At 37.3% G+C, this 26,537-nt stretch overlaps 1 protein-coding gene across 50 annotated transcripts in view; it reads left to right on the forward strand.

Annotated features, from left to right (window-relative positions):
* The window catches only part of ZBTB20 (zinc finger and BTB domain containing 20), a 1,002,935-nt gene that overhangs the window by 911,692 nt on the left and 64,706 nt on the right, over nucleotides 1–26,537 (forward strand). For 39 of the 50 annotated variants that reach the window (XM_072616769.1, XM_072616772.1, XM_072616737.1 and 36 more), the window contains 2 exons: nucleotides 4,901–5,001; nucleotides 12,863–13,050. The gene's annotated coding sequence lies outside the window, so the exon portion shown is untranslated. Of the gene's footprint in view, nucleotides 1–4,895; nucleotides 5,002–11,730; nucleotides 11,832–12,862; nucleotides 13,051–26,537 lie in introns of all 50 variants that reach the window. The other 11 variants (XM_072616754.1, XM_072616742.1, XM_072616761.1 and 8 more) reach the window with 3 other exon arrangements.

Genomic DNA, 26,537 nt, shown 5'->3' on the forward strand with positions numbered 1-26,537 from the left:
TCTTTTTTTATATAGTCAATAAACAATAAGCCCAGTAGGATTTTGTCGTCTACATCTTTCAATGAATTATTTGATGGAAAAAGTGTGATCTGCTGTGGAATATTGCTTATGAAAGCCTCCCTACTCCTTTCTGATACTCTCATCTAGGATATACTTGATGTGTAGGTAGGTCATAAACATTTCATATAGATAGGGAAGTAGGCATTTAGGTCAGTAGGTGTTGATGGTTTCCCAGTCACCTTCTCTGGTTAATAATAAAGTCTGAGAATCTTCCCATGCCTTTGGTATCTCCCCTTCCATCGGATACCTTGTGAATTGATCATTAAAGGAATTCAAAATTGTGTTGCCTTCAGTATAGATATCCTTGCATATACATGGTCTAATCTACTCTGCCCATGATTATTTTCTTTAGTCCCATTTCCACTTCCTCTATAAGCATATCTAAGACTGTAATGTCAGAGTCCAGTTGTAGTAACTTCACTGTCCTTGATGGGAAAAAAAAGAGCTTAATGGAAAATATATATCTTTCATTTGGTGTTATCTTCCTTTCAGTTTAATTCTTAAATGCCCTCAAAATGACTTTGCTTAGTTGGTCTCTAAGCTTTCTTTAAACTAATTTTTCCCTCTATTGATACTGTCTTATAAGGAGATATTGTTTATAGTTAATTGTCCTCCCTCCTTTTTCATAAGATTTTACAAATATGTTTATATTCTATATCTGTGCAACCATTGGTTCCCTAATCTCTCCTTTTGGCAAGTAAGTCAAGTGTTTATTGACTAAGAAGCTGGAGAGGTTTAATTTTTGTGTCCTCATGACATTTGATCCACATTGGTTAAACTTCTATATGAAATTATTTTAATTGACAAGAGCATCTTTTCTTCCATTCATTTCCCATTTTTCTGCAGCAATTATTTGCTTAAGTAGATTCAGTTGGAGTGGTTTTATTTGTATATCATATATTTTTTTCTCATTTTTATTCTTTTAGATTTGCAAATTTTTATCTTTGCTTTAACAAGGCATAAAATATCAGTAGTGAGTCATTTCCTATGTGTTAATATAATCAGTTTGTTGGTTTTTTTGTAACATCAGTCAACCAGCACTTAGGCACTTATTGTATGCCAGGTACTATGCTAATCACTGGGAAGACAAAGAAAGATTAAAACAGTTCCTGCCTTCCTCTCCTTATCTTGTACCTTCCAATTATTTCCTCAGAGAAACATAATTATGTATAGGAATGAGGCACTCTGTTGTCCATAAGTATTTTGACCCCGATTTTTACTCCTAAATCACATTTTCCAGCATATTTTTCACTGGCCTTGCCTCTACCCACCTTTGCATTGAATTCAGTGAGTATCAAAGCATATGCTGATTTAATTTAGAAGGTTTTGGGGGTTCTACTGTTTTCTAATTTCCCTACTTTTTCATCCTCTGCAAGAAAAGCTGAATTTATTTTCATGGTGGTCTTTTTGTAATCACTTATCATGAGCAGTTCAATAAATCCAAAAGTCACATGAAATTCTGTTTCCCATTGCCTTTGGATACAAAATAAAACAAACTCTGGTAGCTCCTTTATTTGCCTCTCCAAGGAGAACCTGTGATCCATCCTTCCATTTACCTAAACTTTCTTCTAGTTTTGTTTATGGTGGGAATGTTAAGATTGATAAAATTCAGCTCTTTAGGTAATACATACTTTCGTTGGCAACTAGACAAAAGCTCTCATTAGAATACTAGCAATTCCATCATATTTTGATGCTTAGTGCACTCTACCCCATTTTCTACCAGACTGCCCCTTTCATTGCAGGTGTGGAAGGGGACTGCTTAGCACTTCAGATCCAGTCTCAGGCTCTCCTAGGCAACCATATATTTACAGCTACTATGGCCACTTGGGATGATTGAGGCAGGCAGGAAGAAAAATCCCCTCACTCTCTTGCTAGAATTATAACCAAAACCATGCCTAACCCCCAAAAGTAGAAGTCTTTATATAGCTTTTATATTGAAGAGGCATCTCTTTCTGTCTCGTTTGCCAATTATACTTTTCATCCTGCTCTCACAAAGACTCAAGGGAGCAATCAGGGGCCAGAGCTTATGGCCCACAAGAAGGAAACAGGGTGCCCACTCAGCCCCTTGGGAAGTGCAACAGACCAGAATGTCGTAATAGGGCTCCCCCTGATTACCCCAGTCATGCATGGTTGATAGGTTACTTAACTTTCCTGCTTTCTTGTAGGCCTCACAGACAGATTGTCGTATATTTGCACTATGAAACAAGCTTTAGGAGAAATGGCCTACAATCTGTTCTGCCTCCGATATCATCAAGAATCTTGCCAGCTGTGTTCCAATGGCAGATACCTTATTACTGCTGATGATGTAAGAGACAGAGAAAAAAAAAACAGCTGGATTTCCAGATTCTGGGGAGAATTTGTGATGCTGGCAGCCAGAGAAAATTATCTTTTGACTTACAAACTGAGCACATTGGATATGGAAGTCATTGAAAGAGAATAAATAAGAAACCCCATGAAGTCATTACAACAGAGTCACTTTTCAGAGTGTAACTATACTTTAAGCAATAAAACATGACAGACCATGCAGTAGTTCTGATTAATATACACCTCAGGTGTGTACTAAGGCTGAGGCAGGAAGGGAAATATGGGACTGAGAAGAGGGAGGTCACCAGTTGCACAAGGGGAAAAAAAGATCATAACAGCAGGAAGCAGGGTTGAAAGAGAGAATGACTTGATTAAAAGATGGGAAGGCCATCATTCAGTGTAATTATAAAATGCACGATTTAAATTGAATTTTAGATATTTTAAAATCTACATTTATTTAATTATGCAGTGAATTTATAAGCTTCCTTTTGGTTTTCATCTGAATATATCGGACATATCGATCGATAATTTTCTTTATTAATGTAGTTGCCAGGAGAAAAAAGAAAGAAGTTCTGACTTTATGATGTACTGTTGATAGCCTGTCAAAGCCATGTGACAGGATTATCAAGAACAATGAAGGACTTTTGAATCTAGTTTGCTTGTTTATGTGGTTGCAGGAATATTACTATTTTTTGAAAATTCTTCATGTGAGTAGCAAATTTCTACACATAAAGCCTTGAGTCTTCTATTAATAGTTCTAGGTCTTCTTTTCTGGTGACTCACAGTGTTCACCTGGGAATGGTAAATGAACTCTTTTAGTACAGAGCCCTTGTTCCTCTGGAAAGATTGATTTTTCTTGCCTGTTGAATACTTTATTTCAAGGGAGTGTTTTACTGTCCTTCTTTCATGGAAAGAAGGAGGGGGGCACAGTTTCACTGGCCATCCCTTCTTTAGTGTGTTTTGAGGAAGAAAGATTGGTCTGGGAGGGGAAAGAGAAATCTGGAATTCAAAAACTTGAAGTTCTTTCAAAGCAGTTGGTAACATGTAAATAAATGTATGAGAGTTCAGAGAAGGAAGAAGAGTTGAGTGGTAAGAGAGGTAATAATGATGACTTAACCAGATTGCAAACAACATCCCTAAGAATAAGATGTAGAATCTGAATACAGAATAATTTTCATTTTTAAAGAGTCTTGCCACAGGTCTAAGTAATAGAAGCTTTTCAAGGGCTCTGTGCCTTCTTTAAGAGAGAGAGAATTTTACTAAGTATTTTAGGCCTGGGCAAGCAGCTTCCCCAAAGACTTGAGAAATTCCATGATTCTTATTAGAATCATTATCTTCCAAGTGTATTGAGATCCCTATACAATCTTCATTTTTATTTTAAAATCACCAGTTATGTTAGTGCTAGAAACTTGTAAAGCACAGTTTACTTTTCCATGCCAAAAACTCTCCTTTTTATTTATTTTTCTTTATTGATAAATCAATAAACATTTATTACACACCTACTATAATTAATTCATTTTGCTTAAGATTATGGTTGAGTTATATTTATTGTTCAAGAGAGAGGCATGAAATTGATAATGTTTAATATAAAATTTTGGAATAATCTCTTTGTTCTCTCTGAAGCAAACTCAGAGAATGCCTCTTCCTATGTCAGCAAAAGCCAGCCAAGGCTGACTCTACATTCCTTGGGAGACCTTTAACCTAAGACACTATCTTGAATAATGGGACTTTCCTTTATATCTTGTTATCTATAGACGCATACTGTGTTATGGCATATTAATGGTAAAGAAAATATAGACATCTTAGGTCGTAATTTCTATTGAACATTGTTTACCCTTTCCTATGTCAGTTATCTGTTTAGGGCAGGAAGCCTGCCACTTACTAGTGGTGGGATTTCCTTCCTTATCACCGAGACATATGTTTATCCAGCCTGGAATCCCAAGGCCTGACCAACATTACTTTGTTAATTGTCTTGTCTTACTAAATTTATGATTTGTTCAACTAGCAGAGTTCCTTTCTCACAGCAAAATGTATATAAGCCAGAAGATTTCTGCACTGGGTAGCCAGAACATTTCTGGCTCCATAATGCATTATGTTACCATTATCTTTAATAGGGAATTATCAATTAATTAATTAAATCATAAAATGTATGCATTTAGCCTGTTGACTTTTCTTTAACAAAGTTTTCAGGTCAACAAAATAAAGCCCTGTTTTCCTTTTTTGGCCATTGAATCACACCCTCTCTCAGATCCAATTTGGTCACTGTAGAGGGTTTAAGGCTGTTTGAAGATTACTGATATTACTCAGATAAGTAGTAGATTTTCTACTATTTTTACCTTTAACTTATGTAATATATTGGACTAGATATTGTTAATGAACTCTCATGCTATATGGATGGCTTGAAAAGAAAATTTGAAAATGAAATCTGGAAGTCATGATTCTCCATTTAACCATCTTTTTTCCCTCCTGACTTGCTGATACAGAAGTGTACAACAAGTCTCCCAATCACATCCTCATTATCTTCTTCCCAGTACAGATGCAGCCGCTTTCTCTTCCCTGTCCCAATGAACATCTGCACTAGGCCCCAGCCTTGGAGTGATTTACCTGAAGAGTAACACCATTTATCTGAAAACTACTGTGAGTACCTTCTGCCTTATGTGAAAGGCTATTGTGCGTGTGTGTGTGTATTTTTAAAAGGAAGGAAAATGTCACTGTAATTGTAAACGCAGGTACAATTTCAGATTGCTGTTTACCTGGGGTACAATTTTTGTTTAAAGACATCTGAAATTGGGTCCCCAATCTCTTAGTTTTATGGTTATTGTGGCTAGTCCCTGTGAGGTGTGTCTCATGTGGTTGCACACCCTCCTACTCTGATATCTAGGCCTTATAGGGCAATGTGATACAGCTAAGATTGGAATTCTGAACACCTCCATAGGCTTGGGGATTCTTCTCAGATCTCATAGACCATATCTTGAAGCATCTTGTCATTTCACACCATCCTAGTCAAATATGTGTGCCCTGCTTTGTGTTTTAACATGATTATCTGAGTAGCCTGTGCTCAACCTACACAGCTCTGTTTGGAGACTCTTTGGGGTTCTTTGCTGCTCAAGTCAGATATCTGTGCATTCAAGTTCAGTGTTCAGTCAAGCAGTGAGCATTTATCAAGTACCTGCTGTGTGATAGGCAGTTGTATCAGCAAGAACTCCAACATACACAAGAGGACCTGCTGTACAGCTTCTTAGATTTGCTTTTCTAAAAGGAAAGCAACTTTTGAGGGGTAAACAATCTACTTTAATGAAGCACATATATCATTCCCTTGTTCAGGAGGAAAAGTCAGCCCCCTGAACTTCAGAGAAAATACAGAGAAATAAAGATCAACAGATAGGACTTCCAACTGTCTGACCATTACATACACACATAGTTACAGAGAGAGAAGCACCAACATCTGGGTTTTCAAAGTGAGGGGGCTCCTTAGCAGCTGCCCAGAGTTTCATCTGACTAAACAAACACTTCCAATGAGTAAGCCCCAAAGTGAAACCTCACCTCAGAGCATTTATACACTTTTCAGAGCCAGAGGGCACCACAACCCTTGAGAACCTGTGCCTCATTAGAAAATTAACAAAAGGCATGGGCCTCTCCTTATCAAGCTTCCCTTAATGGGCAGGCCCCATCAATGGGTGGGGAAGATCTTTAGCTCTCCTAATTACCATTGTATACCTCAGGGAGCTTACTTTCCATTAGAGAAAACAGTGTGGGTGTACATGAATATAATATGTATATATGTGTACATTTCATTAGAGAAGACAATATGCATGTATAGGAATATAATATGTATATATGTGCATATAATAAATACAAGGTGGTTAACTGCCTGATTTTTGGGAGGGAAGGCACTAGTAGTTGAGGAAATCAGGAAAGTCTTTATGTAGAAACTTGTGTTTGAGCAGCATCTTGAAGGAAATTAGAGGTTCCATGAGGTAGAGGGGGTGCTTTCCACACATGGAATGGGGAAGGCCAGTGGAAAAGACACAGAGATGGGAGAAGTGTCAACTGTAAGAAAGAGAGGAGTTCAGTTTGATTGTACTGTGGATCATGGAAAGGGAAATAATGTATGATGGATGAGTCTGTAAAGATAGGTTGGTACTAAGGTGTGAGGAGCTTTGAAAGCCAAACAAAGGATTTTATATTTGATCATAGACACAATAGGGAGCCACTGGAGTGTATTGAGTATGAGAGTAACATGGTCATATCTATGCTTCAGGAAAATCACTTTGGCAGCTGAGTGGAAGATGGGTTGGAGAGAAATAATCCACCTTTGCCAGATAGACAGATACACTCATACACACACACACACACACACACACACACACACACACACACAAACATATATGTTTTGTAATACCTCACTTTCATTATTTTTTATCTCTCTCCCCTCTCTGTTGCTTACATAGGAAGGATGATGAAATTAGAGTGGATATGAATGCTATATCTACAGAAAAAAAATGCCTCTGAAAGATTGATATAAAGTATTCATTAAATATTGCTAAAAATAGCATATGAATATCTGATTTTTTTTACTAGAAAAGCCAGAAGCTTGAATTATTTAAAAGCTATGCATTCAGACTAACATAATTAGCAATTTCAGAAAAACTCAGTTGTTGTCATTTTTTAAATTTTACTATATGGTATGAGGCAGGTAGCATTCTACGTAATTTTCTCTTTCCATAACTGAAGACTCTTTGCAGTACAAACTCAAGGGGGACAAGCAAGCCATTTTGTATCTTTAACGCTTCATATCACCTGAGAAATAATCTTTGCTAACTGAGGAATGCATGGATCTCTGATATTCAATTTAGGTAAATCATAAGCTCCTAAAGGAGAGCAGGAATTCCCAAACTCTTTTCTTGCTAGAATTCCTCAAAGTGCTGATGAGTTTAGAGAATTGAAAAAGAAAAAGATGGCAGAAGATCATAGATAGGGTTTCTTCATTTCATTCCCAGGTAGCTTTTCAGTAAAACACTTTATCTCTGTGAGCTCTTCTCGCTCTCCAGGGTCTGGGAAGAGAAGTGTTCTTTTCCCCACTATCCTATCAATCTCTCTTTTTCAAGTTCATTTGACTAAGGACATCAAGGACTAAGAGTACTTGATTAGTTACCAGAAAAGGGATTTTTTTTTGTGGGTATCTTTTGTGGCATGACTAAGCCTTCACAAGCAGCAAGTACATTAGGACACAGGCTGTTTTGGAGGCTACACAGGAGGTACAGGGAGAGACAGGGGCACTTCATGAGTTCCAGTTCCATCTGCTGATTAGAAACCCTGTCTATTATCAATCAATCAATCCACATTTATTAAGAGCCTACTATGTGTGAGGCACTGTGCTAAGTCCTGGGGATACAAAGAGAGGCAAAAGACAGTCTGTGTCCCCAAGAAGCTTTCAGAAGACATGCAAACAAATATACACAAAGCAAGCTACATGCAAGATAAATAGGAAATAATTAACAGAGAGAAGGCAATAGAGTTACCTCAAGATAGGATTGTGGCGTAGTGTCTTTATTCCCTCGGTCCGGAGAACATCCTCAGCCACCAGAGGGATGCAGCAGCAGAACCTTACTATGTTTAAAGTAAATAGCTCTTGCATGTTGTGATACATATAGCGAGTTGAGTGTTCTATAGTTTTACCACTCCTGGACAACAAAATAGGTGTATGAAGATAAAGAGCTCTCTGATTCTGTTCTGTTTTATTGTGACCTTCCAGAAAGGAAGGATAAAATTGACTTATCTTTCAAAACTTTTTCTTAATTTTTTTAAAGGACTGAGAGTATAAAACTCATATATAGTCTAATACAACAAACATTTATTAAACACCAACTATATAGAGAGTGCTGTATGAGATTCCAGGAAAGATAACAAAGAAGATATGGTTCCTAACCTCAGTAAGCTTACAGTGAATTAAGAAAACAACCCATGTAACTCTAATACATAGTATTAATCCATAGGTTGAGAGTTAACTGTACAAAGTGCTATATGTGAGGTCGAAGGGTCAGGTCATTTTCAGTTGGCAAAAAAAAAAAATGTCATAAGTGGATGTAAGAGCATTAGATTTCATCTTTAAAGAAACATACTAAGAAAACAAAACTGAGAGTTGATTTTGATGATTGGCCCTTTGCATTTGGGCTTGATTTCTATATATTACCAATGGGCTATTTATAAAGTTCCTGACCCTCAAATTCAGAAGGTGCCTTTCCTATATCAATAGGCATGGCTAATACAGAAAGCAGAAATATTGAGAATTATAAAGAAAGATGGTAATGAGTTGATGACAAAAATGCTTATCCCAGAATAAAACTATTTCTACTATAATAATAACCCTTTCGTATCTTCTTCAGATTAAAATGCTGAGTGCAGTTCACCAATTATGTTTTGGAATGATGCAAGACTGTAAATACCACAAAGAGAGAGACCATGTCTTTTGTAACCTTTATATCTCCCCCAGCACCTAGCAGAATGTTTTGCATGTTGGAGACAATTAACAAATGTTTATTGAATTAAAAATTGAATTAAAAAATTAAAAATGTTTATTGAATTAGGTGTTGACAATAGAGATTCCCAAGCTTGGTTTTGTGTATCTCACATACTGCTAACCCCAGGATGTCTCCAATTATCTTAACAGTAGTCCAGAAATTCTCAGGAACAAATGAACTTGAAAAGAGGGATTGATAGGACAGTGTACGAGTTGGGAGGAGAAGGGGAAGTTGCCATCCCCAAAACCTTGGATATGAATTTGTCTAATTAAATCTAATTTGTTGGTGACCCAATAATTACTCTTTGGTGGCTGATCAGAAGATTAGACTGAATATTTCACATCTAACTAGTCTGATTAGTTGAGTATGGGTTAATGTATATGAGAGAGTTGGAACCCACAGGAGAGAGCACCTGGGGAAAAAGAACACTTCTCTTCCCAGACCCTGGAGAGCGAGAAGAGCTCACAGAGATAAAATATTTATTTCCCATATGTTGGTAAAAATGCATTGCCATTATTGTATATGCACAGTATGTACAAAAGCTTCTGAAATGTATATGTAAAATGTAACAAATGTGGCTGATTTCCCTGTACTTTACATTCTAAATGGCCAGTACCTCTTCAGAAGTCATAGGGCATATTTTCTAACGAGCATACAATAGAGACTGATTTAGAATAAGTCACTAGCATGCACTGCCTTAAACCACTACCAAGTTTGAGCAAGAAACTTAACAGCTCCTGTCAGGAGAGAGTTAAAATCCATTTGGGGCCTGCAAGCTAACTCAGCTGCCAGTCACCTAAAAACAAATCCTTGAAATAGCCTCTTTTTCTGAACAGAAATGTATGCAGTGGGAAGACGAAAAATGTTTTGTTCTGTTTGGGCATTGGGGGACATTTGGTCCAGGCTGACCGTTGAAAGGCAGGTGCCTGAAGCCACATGTTTTTTTTTTTTTTAATTTAAAAATGTAGTGCTTAGCCAATGTGGTTGGAGGAAACACACAATGATTGGCCTGTAGTCTGTGGAAGTGTGCAGGGTACACCCAATTTTGCTTTGCATATATTTACGAAACATCTGCCCTCTTCTTGTTCTTAAACCACTCCCTCCACCCTTTCTCCCTTTTCCCCTGGTTGGTTTTTGTTGTTGTTGGCTTGTTTAACTTTTTCATTTGGGTTTTCCCTTTCTAGTTGAACAGCGACTTTGTCAGGATGTGTGATTTCTACACACTTATGGTGAAAGAGAAAGGAAAAAGGAGAGAGAGAGAGAGAGAGAGAGAGAGAGAGAGAGAGATGAGAGAGAGAGAGAGAGAGAGATGAGAGAGAGAGAGAGAGAGAGATGAGAGAGAGAGAGAGAGAGAGATGAGAGAGATGAGAGAGATGAGAGCAGGAAAGAAAAAAGAAAGAAAATGATGAGAAAGAGGAAAGAAAGAAGGAAGAGAGGAAGGAAGGGAGAAAGACAACAACAGAGGGGGTGGAGGGGTGAGGAGGAGATCAGGGAGCTTGGCAAACTAACTAATAACCTTTGGCATGGTGACCAGGAGGAAGATTCTAGTGAGGATTTTGTCTCCCTGAAAGCCTGAAATGCTTCTTGGAGTCAGCTTGTATGCTGCTGCCCTCTAAAGGCTCCAAAGAAGAATTAACAGCTGCAAGAGTTTGATGAGACTTTGGCTGTCATGCCCTCCAATTTGCCAGATTTTTGCAATTTTAAAAATATATATAAGAAAAGTTGACATTTTTGCTTGATGAATTAGTTGGGCATTGTGTCATGTGACAGACTTCATAGGGTCTAATTGACCCACCTGTGCCTTTCTGATTTTTGAATTGTACTATTTCAAATACATCTTGGACACTCTCATGTGTCTCAAATATAGAATATTGAGGTCAAAAGAAAAAGTTGGAAGAGGTCAGATGGGAGGTCTTCTTGGGGAAAAACCTTTTTGCAGTAGAGCAAGGAAAATAGTACCATGGTAGGTGTGGAGCAAGGTGAAAAGAAATGGTAAACTAAAAGAAACAGATAATTAAGTGTTTATATTTTGCCTTCCAGAGATAATTCCAATATTCCTGTGCTATGAATGTTCCCTCAAAGTAGACCAAGGCTCTTCAGTGACAACATAAGGAAGTCTGTGATGCAAGATATCTGGCAGGAAGCATTATCAGCATTATCAGTGCAGGGGAAGGGGGAGAAGTAAAGGCATTAATATGGAGGGAAAAATAATTTTTACCTTACAAAAGAGGTGAAGTTTTAGCTTGCTTACCGTGCCTTTGTTTCAGGAAAGGTTTTTATCATTCTCTCTTCACAAATCACATATACTTAGCGTCTCAAAGCCTGAGTTTGAATTCTAGCTCTGCCATTTATTCCTTTAATGACCTTGGACAAGTCACTTAGCCTCTTTTGACTCCATTTTCCCAATTATAAAATGAAGGGCCCTTCTAAGGGCCCTTTCAGATCTAGAACTTGGATCTGAAATCAGGATGGATTTGGTCTGTGTACAGTAGAAATGAACATATTTATCTTTGTAATAAAACTGTTTCCTTGGTCTTCAGATACTAAATAGAAGTGAAAAATATAATGTCTATGTTGCCTATCTATAGTTAGCTCTTTCGTACCTCCCTGACAAAATGCCCTTCCCTATTTCAGACAGAGCAACCAGTCGGAGTAAGAAAACTGCCTTTGAATAGGAATGAGACTTAATTAGAATTCAGTCTATGGCTTCTTTTACAATTGATTTTCGTTATAGCTGCTCTCTTAAAGTCTGTGTTCTCAAATCATATAATAGAACAACTTGTTTCACCTGTACTGGTTTCCTATACATTGAAAACCCTATCTGCCCACCTTCATTTTATTCCAGTATTTACCTTTCCATCGCTACCTGCTTCTCTCTGAAGATTCTCAGTTTTGTCACCTGTTGAACCAGAAGCGTATCATTCCAGGTTTTGATTTCTCTACATTGTAAGTGCTTTAGAATATGAATTTTTAATTCCCATTACAATAATTAGCATTATAGAACATTCTGTATGACAAACATATTCCCATACCCATAGAAACAACATGCTTGGTTTATCTAGTCACAACAAATTCAGCACTATAAATAATCCTTCTAGGCACCATCCGTGGAGGACTGTAACAAAGGACTTTTTTGTGTGTTGTTTCGATTATAAGTTGGGAAAGAGAGAGCTGAGCTGAGCTGACCTATAGCTGAGCTCTTTAGGTTTTTTTCTATAATAATTACCCTATAACTTCTCTCACCCTTTCAGTCATCTAAGGAAACAAAGCCCACCTAAACTCCCCAAACGCTCATGAAAATAGAACATCACCCCCCAAAAATCCTTAAGGAGATGGGAGTTAAGGTGTTCCTTCACCTATTTCATTTACCTACTTTTTCACCATTTTACCTACTAATTCTCCACAGAGGGGCTGCTAAAAATGCTCTGCTTCATTTGAGGCCTGGAGGAATGGGGATTTGCTTTCAAGTCATGTATTTAGTTTTAAAAATCAATAGCACAAATAATTTGAGTATCCATAGGCTATGTTTCACAAGGGGAGTTTGCATGTTTTTAATCACACAGACTATTGCTGGATAGATGGCTATAACTGTAAAAAACCTTGACTGGTATTTTTCCAGACCATGTTAGAACTATTATGAAAAAGGATGTGTTCTTGGATAATGTCAGCCATACGTAGCTCCAGTTGTCTAAAGTCCTAGGACAGGGTCTTTTTCATGCAGTCAGCAGAGACCAAATGTGGAGCTGCTCGCTTGGCCCATATGCTGTAATGTGTTCCCAGTTAGGCCATTACTGGAGGGGAAAAAACAAGGATCAGCTTGTTTCAAAACAAGGGACATACAGGACCTCCTGTCTCTCCCCCCCCTCCCGCCCCATCCCCTTCAGAAAAAAAAATCAAGTTATCTTTAACAGATTCTAAAAATGCCTTTTCCCAAATACGCAGTCAGTTCCTTCAAAGGGCCCTTTGTTTATTTTCAGGAAGAAACCCAAGACAGCTGAAAACCAGAAGGCATCTGAGGAGAATGAGATTACTCAGCCGAGTGGATGCAGCGCCAAGCCAGGCCTTCCCTGCCTGAACTTTGAAGCTGCTCCGTCTCCAGACTCAGCCCTCATCCACTCAGCACGTTCACTGACAAACTCACACGCTCACACCGGGTCATCTGATTGTGAGTACACCGATTCAGTGACAGTGTCTTATGTGCTACTTAGAACAGTCTATTTCTGCTGACTTACTGGATTGCAGCAGACTTTTTCCATTTGTGACTAAGGTTTTCCCTCCCACCATTTTGATTTGAATGCTCCACTAATATTTAAAGTATTATCATATTTATATACGTATATATACATGTGTATATATACGTATATAAATATATGTATATGGTGACCATTGATCACAGAGGGTTAAGTGAAAAAAACTACATTTACTTTCATTCTATCAACTTAGAAAATAAGTTGTACTTTTATTTTGTAATTATTCATTTCTAGTGTCCCTGTGCTCTAGAAAACCCTACTTCCCTCATTTACCAATTGAACAATGCATTGTGAACTTCAGAAGTCTAGTAAGACCCAAAGATACTTCCATTTTGGAAGTATATGAAACATCTCAGATGCCCATTGGTTATTGGAGTCCCATATTATTTGTCTAAATTTTTTCCTTTAAAGTTTTTAATTGATTTTGAAGTGGTTAAAGGATAGCATAAATTTAACAGAAGAAAAGGAAATAGTTTCCAAGAATTCAGAAACCACCCAGACTTCACTTAAGCCAATAAGATTTCAGGTTAAAAATATTTTTTAATTAAAAAAAATGCCTGAGGGCTAAATTTGGAAGTGGGCAGCTTAATGAGCTCTTCCCTATTGAAATCACTTCATTGCTGTTTATTTTTGCTGTCTTCCCACTGATCTGGGAATTCTATTTTAAGAAAGTTGATAAATCACGTTTAGGAGATTTTTTTTTTCTTTTATTTTCTGGAGCCTTACCCTGCGCCTGAACAGAGAAACAAATATGTAAGACAGTGGAAAGGAGGCAGTGCAGAATGTCGTTGGGGTTTGGTCCCAAAGAAAATTCTTTTCAGTTTCAAGATACAGCTCTTGGATCTGTGTGTTTAAAGAACATGAATCACAGGCAAAGAACTGGCAGATATGCCTCCCAGTCAATAAAATAAAAAAGCTTTATTTTCAAACTAGGATGGCATTAATCCCATTCACAAAGATCAAAGTGTTAGTGAGAAAATGAGATTCCAAATCTCTCATCGATACTTCCCTAACAGTACAAAATATAAAACTATGCAAGAGACCTCCACAAAGAAGGCAAAAGTTAGATGAGCTTAACATCCTCCTTGCCTATTCATCCAATCCCCCTGGATAGGGGGTACAGCTAACAGACAAAATTTTGGTGCAAGAAGCTTGTAATCATCTTGCCTTGACTGAAGACACTTAACAACTTTTTTAAAAAACTTTTTGTCAACTAATGAAAATCCACTTTCTCTCCCTCCCATTAAAAAAGAAAGAAAAACAAACCCCTTGTAACAAATATGCATAATCAAGAAAAACAGATTTTCCTGCTATCCAGTTCCAAAAATAACTGTCAAAATATACATCCTGAGTTCCTCACCTCTCTGTCAGGAGTACACTCACCAACTGATACTGAGAAATAGTGGGAAAGGGAGAAGTGACCTTATGTTCAAATCTGTACCTTTTTTGAAGTCTAACATCAGCTGACTTCTCTGTAAAGATGCCTATGGAAAGAGGGGGAGAGGGAGAAGTATTTATTAAATACCTGCTATGGGCTAGGCCCTGTTAAGTGCTTTACAACTATTATCTCATTTTATTCTCATCAGTAACTCTAGGTTATTGTTGTTCAGTCATGTCAATCATGTCTGACTCTTTGTGACCCTATTTTGGGTTTTCTTAGCAGGTACTGGAGTAGTTTGCTATTTCCTTCTCCAGCTTATTTTACAAATGAGGAAACTAAGGCAAATAGGATTAAATGATTTGCCTGGGTTTGCATAGCTAGTGTCTAAGGCCATATTTGAACTCAGGGAGATGAGTCTTCCTAATCTCAGTCCTGGCACTCTATCTACTATGCCACTCAGCTGTCTCAGTAATCCCTAGGAAGTGGGTGCTATAATGATCCCCTATTTTATAGGAAAGTGAGGCAGAGTTGGGTAACTTGCCCAGGCTCACATAGCTAATAAGTGTCTGAGGTCAGCTTTGAACTCAGGTCTCCCTGACTCCATGTTCAGGTGCTGTATCCACTGTGCCACCTAGCTGCCTTTAGGAATCTAGAGGCAAGGATATTGTTTTGTGATCCACCATGCTAGAAAGGACAACCCTTTTGACTGGCAGTTTCCATTCTTGTAGTAATTACAGTAAAGCATAGAAAACAGCATGGCATTGTGCCCATGGACACATGTACATACTCTGCTATCTCCTAGGAAGGTGGCACGCTGCTAAGTATGGAGCCCAGCGCTTTCCCACATTGAACTTCATGACTTGGCTCTGTTCCATAATCTTAAGGGAACAATAATATATAGTAGTTTTAACCCACAAAAAATTTGTCTTGATAAATAGAAATATGCTTACCTTATTTAACATTGTACTTTACCACTTACATCTTTTTTAACCCCAGTGCTTGCCGTTTTCCTAAAATATGCACAGAGGCTTCTCTTTATCAGCTGGAACGTGAACATGGTGTTCTCAATACAACAGTACCCCACTAATTGAAAAAAAGCTAATGGATTTCTGCTCAATAGGAAGTCTGACAAAAGTAGAGGCTGAAGAAGAGGGGGACAAAGAAGAATCTCCATCTCCTCATTGGGTTCTGTTTTGTGTTTGTTTATTTTCCCGATAGATTCTGTCCCTCTGTTCCAACCTGCTATTTTGTTTGGTTTTCGTTTTCTCTAGAAAAATATATTTAGGTCCTAGTTTGTCCTGCTTAGAGACTAAAAATCAAATTGAAAATTGTTTTGGGAAAGATTCACAGAAATCTGTCCATTTGAAGATTTTCTGAGGCAGGAGGGAAGTAAGGTTTATTTTAAGTAGTTAAAGTTTTTGGATGGTCTACTTACACTCAAGAGTTTTATTTTTCTTCTCAAATCTTCTTCTTGCCATAGGTCAATTTAAAATCTTAATTTCTTTAAGGTAAAGGCTTCAGTTCCCATTTATAACTAACAAATTTGGGGCATTTAAAAATAGTGCCCTTGGCATGTTAGTCTCCTTAACTTCAGAAGCATTCACTAGGGTGTGGTGTTCTGAGCATTCACAGGTTACTGAATTTTTATAGCACCTTTCTATTTGTCATGTGCTTGACAATATTATTCTTAGTCATTCCTTATTATATCCTTTTCCTGTCAGTCAGTGTCATTCTTCCCAATTTACAGATGAAAAAACTGAGAAAATTGACACCCAGCTTGATGAAATGATTTAGGAGCAGGCTAATGAGGCAAGTTGATTGGTTTTATCTGGGAGGGTCTGGTTTCTTCTCTCTGTTCCATGCTTCAGATTGCACCCCTGTCCTACTATTGATCACCAAGAGGGTCAGGCATGAAAATATGAGTAGATTACTCCAAACTCTTCACCCCAACTGGAAAATAACCCAAAGCACGAGACCTATTGATTAAAAGCATAGTTTTTCCATATAGTAGTCAAAACATTATTATTACATCAAAAACATGACAAATCTGAATTCCCAAGTTCTCAGCCAGTCATTTAGCCCACTAAACCATTCTAAATTCTTCAGTGATATCAATAATATTCAGAAGAAAAAGACAAAAATGAAAAGAAATGTCATTGAGGAGTCCTTTTATTAAATGATGAAATTAATATCTCTTCTGAAATTTTTACCAGCTTTAAGTGCACTTACTAACGTATTTGTCCTGCAGCAAGCTCCCTGAACTGCATCTAAACTTGCTCACACATTTCAAAAACTTAACTGTATAAACAAATTCAAAAGATAATAACACACAGCGCAATAATGTGTTTTTGGAACACACGGAGTAGGAAAGCCACAGATGTTTGGGACTGAGCAGTTTTAAACTCGAAATGGGGAACCTGAGCTGAGTTGGTGCTATCGTTAAATGTTTCAGCAGAGCTATTAAACTCAGAACATTATTAAGCAGAGGAAGCTCACCGTTTGACAAGGCCTCTTCGTTTCTTTGTCAAGTTTAGACAAACTATAAAAATATGCATCTATGACAGAAATAGCCTCAGATATTTCTCACAACTTTCAAATAGGAATATGGACGAAAGCAGTGGATTCTTCTTTACTTTGAGATACCCTGGCTGGTAGAGTTGCTGTTCTCAGACAAATTATATTCTCTGTGTAGTTAGTTGCTTTCCTGTGTTTTACTCTGTCCACATCAGACTTTCTCATTTCTTTGTCCTTGCCAAAATGTACTTACACATTAGCAGTTTTTTGTTTTTTTATTTTTAATTTAACCTTTACACATTAACAAACTGTTGTGTAGGTGGGTTTAACTTTAGCTCTGGAGATAGTATGATTTGACTGTAGCTTTATACTGTAGAGATGATTATGGTAAGCTCTTGATTTTCTCTCTCTCCCCATTGGTGTCCACCACCCTTCATCCCCTCCACCCACCCTAGTCAGTCCTTCTGCCTCACTAATCCATTCCCTGTGTTTAAAATTTTTAGTACTTTGTTCATTTTGAACTTTTTAAAGCATTTTTTTTGGAGAAGAAAACAAAGAAATTTTTTTTTAATGGCAAACTCCAATGGCAAACAGCCACATTAAGGCTGACATTTTAATTACACAAAAGTCAGGAAATGCAAAGTTTGGGTTCCCACAGCAACAGTAACTGTCCCCTTGAGTGTCTGCATCACAGCAGAGTCTTTCATTCTAGGATTACACAACACTGGGCATAAGGACATTGTTTCTTACAATGTATATGGAGAAAAACTCTCTCTTTCTGTCTCTATCTTCCCCTCTGTCACTGTCTTTCTGTGATTACCTCCTCTCTTTTTCTCCCTTTCTCTTTCTTTCTTTTTCTCTCTCACACATACATTCTCTCTCTTTCTCTCATTCTTTTTCTCTCCCTCCCCCCCGTCTTTCCCTTTCTCTCTCTGTCTCTGTCTCCGTCTTTCTCTGTGTGTCTCCCTATGTCTCTCTCCCTCCCTCCCCCTCTATGTCTTTCTCCGTGTTTCTGTCTCTCAACTCTTTGAGGATCTGAGCCTTTTGCTTAACCCCCAAAATAACATGGATATCTGTACTGTCACAAAGTGAAAGACTGCTGCACTGTGTATGCCCACGGACAGAATTAAAGTTGCTGCGGGAACATTGACTCTGATTTCTGGACTTCCGTGCCAGTCACATTTAAACCATAATGCTTTAATTTTTGGCATGCACTAAATGTGCATTTCATGTACACAGACAGAAAGAAGCATAAAATGTATTTTAAAGAGCAATTAATTACTAACTTTGCGATTAAAAAACATTTGGTGCATGTTCCTTACCATTTAGCATCAGCTGCTGGTCTTAGCCAGGCCTAATAGATGACATACTGTGTCTCATCCTGTATCTCAGATGTACTTACTGTATGTTCCTATTCCTCTAGATAATTAATTCCCTTGGTAAAGCAGTAGGAGAAAAACAAAATGGAAGGAATATGCAAGCATGTAAATAGGGTAAAGGATATTTTGAAGGAAATGATTCACTTCTGTAAACAAGCCCCCTTATTCTCTGAATTAAAGAACCAGGCAGTCTGATGAGGGGGGTACACAGGTTTCTGACCACTCTATAACATATGGGCCAGAGTCATAAGACCTGCCCTACAGCAGATCTCCACATGAATACTGGGTATGTCCACTGCAGAAATGATGTGGTTGTAGAATGCAGCTTCAGGTTCAGAGAATACTATGTCTGTATTCCAGTATAACGTAAAAAACAAAATAAAGTTGATGAGAATCAGGTGAGCGGATCCTTTAAACTTTAGAGAAAGAATAGATTTTGGAAAACCAGTCTTTTCTCCTATAGTTTTACCTCTTGGTGGGATGACTGTAAATGAATCTCATTCATGTTGGAAAAGAGTATGATTTGGAATAACTACGTGAAAAAATGTTTACGACTAAAAGGAACTGGCAAAAGTACACAATAGAATTGCATCATGACTGAAAATATATATGCCAGAGCATACAGAATGATTTCACTAAAAGGAATAAGTCTTCACTAAAAGGCTTAAGTATGAGCCTTGGGAGGAAAGGGAAAGGGTTAGAGACAAATCAAGAATTTGAAACTCTGTTATACCTATATCTTTAAAAATATCCTTCGACACATATCACTTTTTGTTAGGTTTTATTACATATGGTATTTAATATTTGAGAAAGAGACTTCACTCTCACAGGGCATGATTTGCTTTTACTTGGGCTGTCTGCATTTGCAAATATATTTCTATGTGAGTGAAAACTGTTCAAGCAAGTTTGAAGGCCTTTTTGGCAAGTTTGACTGTATATGTTGAGAAAGTCAAACTATAAGGCTGATTCAGTAGAAAATCTTCCATAACCTTTCCTAGCACCTGCTCACATGAATAGGTTGAGTTTTGTGCTGGAGGTGTTCAAAGACAGTATTTACAACTATAGATCTATGTTTGGAGGATGCCAAAAAAATAAGAAGGTTTTTGGCAAATAAAAACTTATAAATGTTCAAATGTATAATCAAACAAAAGCTTCATTTGGATTCAAATGCATGTATCTCAGCAGATGTGTCTAAACTAACTGGAATCCCAAAGGAACAGCTGAACTGGATTTTGGTATGTCTTGATAGCTGAAAGAGTTATTCTTAGACTTTGGAAGGACAAAAATGGTCCATCTGTGAAGTACTGTAATAGAGACATGGCAAAAAACAGCATCCTCTAAAAGAGTTTATTTATGGAATTCAGGACAAGTTAGACAATTCTGAAAAACACTTGGGGTTCACGCTAATTTATTGTAACCAAACTAGAATGTTGTAAGCTACTTGGTGGCAGGTATTTCCTTTTCCTCTTCACATTATGGCCATTGCAAAGAAATCAATTCTAGAATCTTCCATAGCATAACTCTGTGATGAGACTGTTCCTCACCCCCAAGAACCTCATAAGTCTATTATTCTGCTACACATAAAGAACCATGTATTTGTCTTTTTGCCTCTAATAGTTAACTGAAGTTTTCCTTACTGTATAATTAAACATTTTGGCTTTATATCCCCTTCTTATAGTTTCATTTCTGTATAGCTGATTTTCTCCCTATTTGTAACTTTTTCATTATACTTCCCCATTTAGGAATTTGTGCACACTGCCTAGTGCTTTGCATATAGTAGGTATTCAATAAATAATTATGATATCATTTCAGAAGCCCCAACAAAGTATCCTTCTTTGGAGCATTTTCCATTTTTTTATGTCATTCATTCTTATCACATCCATTTTTGGGGAGGGAGATAGGAGGTGATAAAGAATGAAGAGGGAAATAAACATTTATATAGTACCTACTATGCACCAGGCACTGTGATAAGCACTTTACAAGTATTATCTCCTCTGATCCTCACAACAAACCTGAGAAGTCATTGCTCTTGTTATACCTATTTTACAGTTGAGGAAACTGAGGCAGATAGCAACTAAGTTGCTTTCCAAGGGTCACATAACTAGTTAAGTATCTAAGGCTGGATTTTAACTCAGGGCTCCCTGACTCCAAGTCCAGCTGCTCTGTCCACTGCGCTACACACACAACTACCTCTGAGAGCATAATTATTTTAACACTACATTTCTGTTAAGTTTGTCACAATCTCCTTACTGACCTCTTCATGTAGTATCTGGATTAAACTGATTGCTGTTAGTTAGTGGCTTCTTTCCAGTTACTTCCTTCACTGATGCCTGGTTTTATGTCACACAGTTAGCTAGAGAGACCTTCTTCTTCGTACTTTCACACCTTGGCTCAGCTAAGCATTGAAACAGTTTATATTTGATTATACTTTCCCATCATGATTATTTTACCAGCTATGGCCAATACAAATCTTCTTAAGAGACACTTTGCTTATCCTACTTTAAAAAAAAATGACTGAATAAACAGTAATGGGAATTTTAACATTTTATAGGTGCTCTTTTCCATCATGTATTTAGTAAAAACTAGAAAAGACAGGGGAAGCTCTGATGATGGTGAACTCTGCAAGTCTCATCTATGGAATTGTCAAAATGAAAACAGTCTGGGCATGGAAAGGAACAGTCACCTGTAGATGTCACAATAGAATCTCAGTTTTGGAAGAGACTTCTAACCCAAACCATACCTGAACTCTGCCATCATCATGCTCCTGGCATTTAGCTGGTCCATTTGTTTCATACAAACCCCCCAAAAACCACCTCTCATTTTCAAGTTGATTTATCATTGCCTGGCACTCTATCTGCAGCCACCCTGAGTTATTCCCCTTAACATTTATAATCATATAGTGATGATTATTTCTTTCTTGTAATGGTTGATAACTCTATTTTTAGGGTCCTATTCCTCATCTTGCCATTTTATCTCTTACTGTAGTGTATCTTTAATTCTTATCTGCAGCTGCTAGTGACAATTTCATATGTGCTTCCTCTGCCCATGGCAAATTTCATTATACAAAATTAGCGCTCCTCCATATCTGTCAATGATTTTCACAACCAAATTTAAATAATCCTCCACACACACATACATCTACTAGTGCCCTCAGGGCTATATTTTCTAGGTAGAATAAAGAACATGCTTTAGATTTTTTTTAATGTGGTCCTTCTTTCTACCAATTTTCAAGAAGGCTTCATCCACAAATCTCTCCCATATAAGTCACCATTATTAATACACTCATACTTCACCAACAAGTTGTTACCTTTCTGTTTTTTTACTGACTCCTTAATCGTCATTTTCCCTTAATGGTCACATTCTGTTTTCTTACTGTTTCTCAGCTTATGATGGAAATGACATTTCTAAGAAAAAGGTGCAGGGCTGAAACCATTCACTCTGAAAACATGTATTAAACATTCCCTAAACAGTACGAAAGAGACCAAAGAAGTAGGAAAGACTGTCCCAAGAAGGAGCTTGCTGACCAGATAAGAAGACAATCTAGAGAATAAAAGCAAGTGTAATTTGTCCAATGAGTCAAAGAACAGAAAAGTAAGTAAGTGGTCCCTGCGGGAAGGATTTAGTAAAGAAAGGCTTCTTTGAAGAAGCGTTGGATCGAAGACTTGAAGAATACATGTGATTTGTGTTGATGGAGAGTAAGAGAGAGAAGGTGAAGAGAGAAGCATGGGGAAACACAGTCACAAGTGAAATGTGTTGGGGTGGAAGCCAAGTAGACCGACATGACTGGAATAAAGGAATCACACTGGGGAATAACAAATGATGATCAGTAAGCATTAGGATTTAATAAGACAAGTGATTTCATCAGTCTAGACCAGGGCACTCAGACCCTATTATTACTCAGAAAAAAAAAAAGAGCAATCCAGAGAATGTCAATAACCACCAGCCTTTATATCTGCTTTCTCTACTCTAAAATTTTATGAGAATAATCTACATATGGTTAAGGACATCCTTGATGTAGATTTGAGAATAGAAGAGGGAGTATTTTACAAATGGTATCCCTTAGCAGACCAGCCCTCGTGTGGCTGACTGAAAGGTATAACAAGATCTTATTGTGCTGGTTGTTTGTTGACTTTAAAAAAGCATTTGTTTTGGTGGAAGAAAACTGCCTTTTTTTTAAAAGCTCTCCTCCAACTGCGTATTTCCCACATATATCAAAATCATACGAGATTCCCCGAGAAAAATAACAACAAATATAACTTTGTTCAACAATCTTCTAATACTTAACACACCATAAAATAGGAAAATGTATACCAACCAAAGATTTTTGCCACTTTGATGGAGGATGCCTATCACATAATCCAAATAGAAGAGGGATTCCCTCTAGATGTGGTAGGATGCTACTGTGCTAGCTCCTATTCATGGATAACAGTGTGGCATCACAACAGCATTACAGAGTCTGCTGTTTAGCATTTAAAGCCCTTCACAATATGACCCCTGCCTATCTTTCCAGACATTACTCCCTTTCAAGCTCTCTGCAGTGCTCTAATGTCACATTCTTACTGTTCTTCACGTGTGGCATTTAATCTCCAGGCTGTCAACCTATACAGAGATTGCCCTCTTTTCTCTCCTCTGTCTCTTAGAATCTCTCTAGCTTCCAGCAAAACTCAGCTTAAAAGGCCTTTCCTGATCCCCCTTCTCTCAAACTTACAGTATGTTTATTTTGTATATATTTCACTTCAGCCAGCATGTGTACAGTTGTCCCTGATAGAATATAAGCACCTTAAGGGCAGAGACAGTTGTGTTTCTGTCTTTGTATCCCCAATTCCTAGTACTGTGCTGGCACACATTAGATGTTAAATAATGCTTGTTTAATTGATTAAAATTGATCAACACCCCCCCGCATCTATGAAGACTTAAAGTTGTTGGTCATCTAAAGGGCAATGGTGAGTGTGAGTAAACACATTACCAAAAGATATTTATTCATAAAGAATGTTGTCAGAGAACTATGTGTAAGGAAAAATAATAAGATGAGCTAGCCGTGTATCAAGAACAAAATAAAACTTGTTCAGCTCCATTGTTATACACACAATGTCAGGGTCCCCAGCATATTGAGTATACTCTCTATAGAGGGTTTAAGGCCAAGATGAGCATGCATGGATGGTGTTCAGTATGTGTCCTTGTAGGAGTACACATCAGTGAGATTAAAGGACCTTCTAAGTTTTGTAGTATCAAAGACTGAGGCAGATGGAAAGATACCATAATAAATCAAAATCCTTTCCCACCTCCAGAAGCCAGAAACCTTTCTGATTGAACCCATAAATGCCAGCGATATGTTGGTCAAACTTGAACTGGTAAGATTACCATTTAAGTAATTATATTTGTATAATGATTCAGGGATGGAGAACCTGTGGCCTTCTAGGTCCTTGAGTGTGACCTTTTGACTGAGTCCAAGTATTACAGAATAAATACTTCTATAAAGGGGATTTATTCTTTTAGGTTTGGATTCAGTCAAAGCATCTAAATTTTAAATTGTGTCTCAGTGGACCATTTACTAACCATTCACCTTCAATACAGAGATGACAGATGGTAATTGAAATCACAATTATTTGTGGGGGGAGGGTGGGGAGAACCACAGACTTCTCTGATCACTATTGGTAATGAGAGTTGTATCTAACAGTAAACTTCAGTGCTATTCAACTTAATAACATGGTTGTCTCTTCCCAACCAAAGAGATACAAACTTTTTCTCCAGGGAAATCTGTTATTCTTCATTTTTAAAGCATCACAAATTTTAATCATACATAATATATACCTATGTAATTTGTCTTACTGCTTTAGTGGACCTTTCATCTTTTTGGACCCTGTGGATATTCCTTCCAGTGGTACAGATTTTAATTCATCTATGCCTTCTCAACTTCTTCAGGTCTTATCCTTGTGCCCCAACCCCCTACATCTGCTACAGAGCCTCTCTCCGGTGCTCTATAGGGACCTTTCCTCTAGGTATCTTCAAGTCACATGTGTACTATAGTAGCATGTGACCTGACTGACTCTTATTCTTCATTCTCACTACATGACCAGCCTACCATCTTTTTCAGTCCTATATCTCTTTGATAATAATTTGTATGCAATTTCTTTTGGCAGACACATTTACCATATGTCTCTCTGCCTTTTGGAAGCCATGTCATTTATATTATTTGCAGATAATGATGTTTTGTGATTCGTGGCCCATGTAGCATTGCTGGACAAATACTGGTATTAGGAAAATGAAATTTTTTCTCAGGAAGAGCAATTTTGAGCAATTTTCCAATGACGATACAGTCAGCTCTTTTACATTAGTTCAGTTTGGACCTCAGCTTATAGTTTCACTGCAGTGTTTGTCCAAGATATGTGTCTTGATGGGTCAGTTCAATAATCTGTCCACCCAATTGCGTATCATACTCTTGAAAACAGGAATTCTTCATCCACTTGGTTTTTACTGTTTGGATTATTAAACCAAATGCTTTTGATTGTTTGTGAATCTCATTTACAAGGCTCTGTAATTTTCCATGATTTGATGCAATCAGCATCTGCAAACATAATTTCCTATCTTTGTTTTCTCCAGTGCCATTTCTGCTTCCTCATGTAGCACATGTTAGAATTCAAATGCTGAGACTTTGCTGTTGCTGATGTAAAAATTAGTTTGTTATAGAAATGTTGACAGACCCCTTCCATGTGTCATCTGTTTGTTGTCCTTCCAGTTTCATCTCTAAACGTTCTTGGGGTGGTCTGGCATAATTAGGTCTCACACCAAGGTTTCTATATTGTTGTTTTTTCCCTTTTTGCTTCTGTTTCATGAGGTGACATTGTTCTTAATTTTCTATCATCCTCCTATGTAATATTTTGAAAATACTTTTATATTCTAAGCAGCAATATATTGCCTTGGGTTGTTGTGTCTCTGCTTGGCAAAGAGATCAAGTGTTTTGTTTTGTTTTTAACTTACTAAGGTGGTTTTTCAAGACTCTTTTAACCTTCTTTATGATAGTAAAGTTGCTTTATATCAGTTTAACTTCCATAGGAAATAGTGATTCTTATCTCAAGTCAACAAAAGTTTCTTTATACATTTTAACATATATTTCCATTTTTCCTATCAATAGCTTTTTTAGAAACAGATCAGGAACTAGAGTTGTTTTAATTGCATGTTGTATCTTCTTTTTCTTCTTTATCTTTTCTAATAATTTTGTACTGATTTTTATCTCTGCCTTAACAAATCAATAGTTTAACTATGTATAGACCTGTCTATATAATCATATATTTATGTGTATATGTATGTATATACGTATATATATATATATATATATATATATGTATATACACACACATGTATTTGTGTACCTATCTTTTCTAAACTTTGTATCTTCCTGTGCTCTTGAGGGTCAGAATGCACCTTATAAACTATTGGTATGGTGTAGTTTACGTGTTCATACATATGTCATGATCAGAACCAGGAACTGGGGTTTATGGCCCCTTTATGCCAAATTGTCAAGGTGGCACTGAGGAAACTTTCATATGGCTGATTATCATAGCACTCAGCATTTTGTAGGTGCCCAATATATTGGAAACAGCAACTTATTCATGTTTAATAGTAGAAATCATGGCACTGATTTATTCATTCTACAACATTTATTGAATGCCTCCTACATGCAAGATAGGATGCTAGATACTTTTCTAAACAAAACATTGCACCTAACCTCAAGGGAGCTTGTACTCTAATAGGAGAGGTGAGGCATATCCATCAGTTAGTGTCAGGAACTGTGCTAAACACTGGGGAAAACACGAGGCAAAAGATAGTCTCTGTCTGCAAGGAACTTACAGTCTAATAGGGGAGATAACCTGCAAAACTACAAAGCAAGCTATATGAAGGATAAATAAAAAATAATTAACAGAGACAAGGCATAGAAATTAAGAGGGGTTGACGAGGACCCCCTGTAGAAGGTGGGATTATATATGTGTGTGTGTGTGTGTGTGAGACAATTACATTTATGATACAGGACATCTTGTTCAGTGAGAGACATGGAATAACCTCTTCATGGGTAAATTTAATCTGTGGGTGATCAAACTGCTTTGAAATCTGATTTGGCCTCAATGCATAG

The sequence above is a fragment of the Notamacropus eugenii genome, chromosome 5, assembly GCF_028372415.1.
Source record: "Notamacropus eugenii isolate mMacEug1 chromosome 5, mMacEug1.pri_v2, whole genome shotgun sequence".
Taxonomy (NCBI): domain Eukaryota; kingdom Metazoa; phylum Chordata; class Mammalia; order Diprotodontia; family Macropodidae; genus Notamacropus; species Notamacropus eugenii.